Genomic DNA, 5,943 nt, shown 5'->3' on the forward strand with positions numbered 1-5,943 from the left:
GCTATTTTACCGATCATCCCTCAGCCAAGACATCTGAAGGTGCAAGCCTCTGTTAAATGCAACTCCTCAAGAACCTCACCCTCATCAACCTCCAGATCCTCTACAACCTGTGTCAGGGCCGTCGCCTAGTTAATATGAGGACCATTGAAGAATGTATCAGCAATGGGAAAATTAAACTACGAGGAAACATCATCCAATGTGATAGTCATCTCCCCAAATGAGAGATGAAAGGATGATGTCTCAGGGTGCCACCGCTCAACAAAAGCTGACAGGATCTAGGCATCAAGAATGGTAAGTGAGCACTCGGAGAACTGCAGTAAGCTAAACTCAATAACAATACATCTGACCTACTTAGGCATCTCCTCCTCTAGGAAGTTCTTCAACTTGAGTCATGAGATGCGACCTTCATCGTCAGACGCTCTTGTAAGAAACAAAGTTTAAAAAGAATCAATAAACTTTTAGATAGTCAATCGATCCACAATGAATAATTTGCAATAAAATATATAACATATATACCTCGCCCTGCCATATATGAAAGGCGACATGGTCAGTATACTTTGTGAGCACATAATTGTCAGCAGGTCCTCTTGGAAAGGATCCATCAGTGTAAGTTGATGGTTCTGTAGACGCACATGTCGAGGCGTATGTATCGGAAAATGACACCTCATCAGCCTCCTCAAGAGTGTCCTTAATAACCACCTCCATAACAGGTATCTGCTCAACCGCCGCAAGAGTGTCCTTAAAAACCACCTCCACAACGAGTATCTGCTCAACCGCCGCAAGAGTGTCCTTAACAACCACATCCACGACGAGTACCTGGTCCTCCATAGCTGGCTCCTTCGCAACTGGTACATGCTCCTCCATAGCTGGCTCCTCCATAACGGATAGATCCATAGCTGGCTCCTAGATAGCAGGTACATGCACAACTGGCTCTTCCACAAGTACCAGCTCAGCCACATGCACATGTACATGTGCCTCCTCAATAGTAGCAACTATAGCATTCGGTGTCGGGGGGTGCGGAACTACGCCTGCTCAGCCAACCGTTTCCAGTGAGAACCGGTCTGAGGATGTCTTCCACCAGGTAGCTGGGAAGCCTCCGCCTCATCCCACCGGGCCTGAGCTTCTGCTCTGTTAGTCTGTCTACCCGCAACAGTACCGTATTTACCCCTAGTCCTCACTAAAATATATTTAAAAAATGAACTACCAGAAATTTTGAAATTTCAGGGATTTTTTAAAGAAAAATGAACTACTGGAAATTCTAAAAGTTTTTGTATTTTTTTTTAAAAAGTTTTTAACTACCTAAAATTTCAAAATTTAACGGTACAAATGCCTCAAAAAATACCAAAATTTTGAAATTTTCGGAAAGAAATCCCGAAAATTCCTGAAATCACTACGCCAAATTTGTCTTTTAGCAGCGCATCTACGAAAGAGCTTTTATGAAAAGCGCTGCTATAGGTTGCGCTAAAAACAAAACTAAAAATAAGGGAAAAAAAGCACTGGTAAAGGGTGGGGGGTACGAGAGTGCTTTTTGAAAGCGCTGTCTAAGCCCTTTTAATTAAAATAAAAAAATAGAAACGAACTGATTCAGTATTCTATTTTCACGTATTCTATTTTCACGAAACGAACTTAGAGCTTCTTCTCCAAATGAAACGAACTCAGAGCCGCCCTACGCCAAACCGTTTGTCGTCGCCTTCGTCGTCTCCGTCTCCTTCTTCGTCTCCGTTCGCTGCTCCGGTGGCCCTAATTCGTCGCCGTCGCTGTCTAGGGTTATTACAAATTACCAATAAATTATCACAGGTATGTTTCTGAACTTGGTTTCTCCTTCTTCTGAGATTCTTTTGTTGAGTATCCGTATTTGCTCCATGTGAATCCGCCGTGTGTGCTTGTTGAAGCAGTTTCTGTGCGTGAGTGATGGTGAGGATGAGTGTGAGTTGTGAGTGTATGTGTGTTAGCTGAAGATTTCGTTTTGTAATATTTGTCCTTCGAAGAAGTGGAAAATCGAAGGAAAGATGGTTACTGATGGCCATCCCTTAAAAATAAAAGAATGGCTACTGATGGTCATGCTTCGAGAATAAAGATTTCTAAGTTCGTTATGAAGATAGTGAATACTGAAAGCTAGTGAAAGTATGTGTCTTCGGGGACTTAGACAAAATTTATAAAATATATTCAAGTATTACTACTTAGCGTGTTTTCGTAGTGTTTTTAATACACTGCCACGCGTCGAAGACGGACTCAGGCGGGAAGATTTGAAATTCGAAGACGGTTTCGTAACTGTCCAAGTAACAGATGGCGTCGCTAGAAGTTCTTATGAGAGACGTGGCAGCAGATTAGTGTAGGACCGTTAAGGTCGAAACTAGTATAAATAGGAGTCTTAATGTTAGGATTCTGTGTGTTCATTTTGTACAAATCACTCACATATTTACTCAAGTATCAAGCGTTAAGAGAAAGAGTTCGCTGAGAAAATGTACGTATGACACCACCACTTTAATACATGTGTATTATCTTTCGTTTTCAAACATCTTCCAGAATTACTGCATTTCGTTTATTTCTTACCATTTACATTTCTGTATCTTTACTTTAATGTCATTTACTTTCGGATTACTTTCATGTTATTAACTTTCAAAGTCTTTAACGTTTCTGCATTTTAAGATTCCTTACGTTTTAATAGTCCTTTTAATTTCATATGTTATGTTACTTATCTTTTCGTTGAAATCACACTTACATATAACAAAGTGATTATCAAGATTATTTGTTCTTTAATCGAACAACGCTTATTGAAGAAGACGAATCATGAATATGGTTCGAATGAACATTGATAACAATCTTCTTGACTATGTGTCCTAGGATCAATCTAGTCGATCCTGCGAGTAACCAAATCATATTTATTATAGTTTGGAAGACTAGCGGTTGTTTACCGGAAATCACCGTAAACAAATTGGCACGCCCAGTGGGACTGTGTCAAGCGGATTGTTTTAATCAATTGCTTTATTTTTGTCTAGACAATATCAAGATCTTGTATGAACCTTAGGAACGGTAAATTAAAGAACAGTGCACAACCGATTCCCAAACGAAGGTACAACAAGAAAATGGCCGCTACGGCCAGTGCAGGGGGTGATCGAGATCCCCCACAAGGTTCAGGATCAGGAGCGGCAAATTCGACTTCCACTCAAGGAACACGGGATGCAACGGGTCCGAATGGATCGAGACCTGCAGATAATTCCCAGGCTATGCCTGAAACTAATACAGGACCCTCAGGGACTACTCCAGTTTCAGTGTCGACAACCGCACCCTCATCCACAAGTCCAGAAGATGTACTGTTTTCATCGACAAATGCTGCAAATAATTTGTCTGGTCAAGGCACGAATTCTACTTTCGAATGGAGACCAAATAGTTCATATGGAATGCCATACCCATATGGAACAGGCGTACGAGGGGCAGGACCTATATATGCCCCAACTAACAATGCGACATTTTCACCGAATGTTAGTTCAGTGGGTCGAAGTGCACACAACACTAGTTTTTCTACCCAAGTGCCCCACTTTACCACAAATAACCAAGCAGCATTTCGACAAGAAATGGATGCAAGCAACCATGATATGCTAGGGGCTTTGGCCAGAGAAATGACTTCAATTTTAAGCCCACTAATGACAAATGTTACTACTACAAATAGGGAAAACATGGAGACTTTCCAAAAGATATCATCTCAAATGAATCGAATGGCAGAATTCATGGGAGTAACACCACCTAAAAGGAAAGACAAACAGCCTTCGAATCAAGAAGAGAGGCCCATTTTGGAACATGTACAAGATATAGTTCCGTCATCTAAGACAGCCACTAGGGACGTAGGCCCCTCACGAAGAACAGAGATGTTCGAAGGGACTCCAGTAATTAACTTAGAAGCTTCAAATCAAAGAGCCGTCCCCGTTCGACAGGAAACGGAGGAAGAGCGACCCAGATTGAGGATTGTGGGTAGGAACGAACACCCAGATGAGGTTGTCCAAAGAGTCAGAAGAGAAAATCTGGCTACAGAAAATAACTTAACTGCCATGATAGAAAGGGTTATGGCCAATAATGGCCTTAGTATTGGACTTAGACGTCCAAATTATACATCCCCTATATCAGATTATATCATGCAGACAGAATTGCCTAGGGGCACTAAGGTACCCAAATTTACAAAATTTTCAGGCGAAACTAATGAGTCAACGGTGGAACATATTGCTAGATATTTGACAGAAGCAGGAGACTTAGCGGGAAACGAGGATTTAAGGATCAAATATTTCCCTAGTTCGCTGACAAAGAATGCCTTCATTTGGTTTACTACTTTGCCACCAAATTCGATAGATGCATGGGCATACTTAGAAAGGCTTTTCCATGAGCAATTCTATATGGGCCAAACTAAGATAAGTTTGAAAGAATTGGCCAGTGTTAAAAGAAAATTCACAGAAACAATTGATGACTACTTGAATAGGTTCCGTCTGTTGAAATCAAGGTGTTTTACAACAGTCCCAGAGCATGAACTTGTCGAAATGGCTGCGGGTGGTTTAGATTATTCAATAAGAAAGAAACTAGATACCCAATACCTTAGGGACATGGCCCAATTAGCAGACAGGGTTCGACAGGTCGAACGCCTGAAGGCAGAAAAAGTTAGGGCGAATAAAAGTTATAAGAAGGAAAGAGTAGCGTACGTCGAAGCCGAGGACGCTGATGATGAGTCTTTCAACGACTCATATAGCCCTGAAGAAGTCGAAATAGACTTGGCTGAGTTGAAAGAAGCGCCACCTTATGCCTGCAAATTGCTAAATCCTGCAAATGGAAAAAACCCAGTAGAAAACGATAAGAATGATAGGTTCCCTAAGAAAACTTATACATTCGACATTACCAAGTGTGATGAAATATTTGATTTATTGGTAAAAGATGGCCAAATGATACTACCTCCAAATTCCAAAATTCCTCCGTTGGAACAACGGAAGAAAAGAGGTTTTTGTAAATATCATGGGTTTTTAGGCCATAAAACTTCTCAATGTTTCCTTTTCAGGGATCTAATTCAAAATGCTCTCAATGATGGAAGGTTGAAGTTTGCTGACAAGACCAGGAGTCATATGAGGGTCGATACCAATCCCCTGAACATTGCTGACGCTAGCCTCTATGAGGTAGAAGATATCAACATGGTGGAGGCATCTGGAGTTGAAGTTGTGGAAACTAAAACAATGTTCAATGGAAAGCAGGCTACTGAAATCCTAAATGGTGACATAGTCTTCAACACTGATGTTGAAGAATCTTCCAAGACAGAAATAATTGAAGCATTGAAGGAAGAAAACAGTGAGGCCACTGAAGACCTCAGCATGAAACTCCAGAAAATCCAGATCTCTGAAGTTCCTCCAGCAGCGGTTAACATGGTCAGCGCCAGACGCCCAGTGTCTGAATTTGGCGAACTAGAGACATGGCTGACGAGGCAAAATGGGGGCATCGAAGTTCCTCCAAAAACCGAAAGCCTCAAAGAATATCTTTGGAATTGCCACGAGAGAAATGGTGGTAAGCAATGGATGTGTCCAAGGTGTTCGATCATGCTGAATCGAAGGGTCGAAGCCAACTTCGAAAGGGCTCGACGCGAAAGATGGGAACACCTAGGAAGAGAGCTAAATCCCCTACTACAACTGTACCCAAGGATGGAGGAAAGCTTAGTAGGATTTTTGGTCAGATGCCACAAAGGAAATACTGAAATTGCTCTGTGCCCAAGATGTGGGGCAGTCTATGATGAAATGCTAGCACGATCATTCGAACGTGTGTACTGTTACATGAGTCGAGAAACTCAGGGGTTGCGTCCTAACCTGTACGGTTTCGACATATGGACTCCAACAAAGAGGCCTGATAGCCCACACCCCAGAGCTCGAAGGGTAACTTTCAAAATCCCTGCAGATGCACCCAGGGACAGGTGGGTGCAAG

The sequence above is a fragment of the Vicia villosa genome, linkage group LG3 (genome assembly GCF_029867415.1).
Source record: "Vicia villosa cultivar HV-30 ecotype Madison, WI linkage group LG3, Vvil1.0, whole genome shotgun sequence".
Taxonomy (NCBI): domain Eukaryota; kingdom Viridiplantae; phylum Streptophyta; class Magnoliopsida; order Fabales; family Fabaceae; genus Vicia; species Vicia villosa.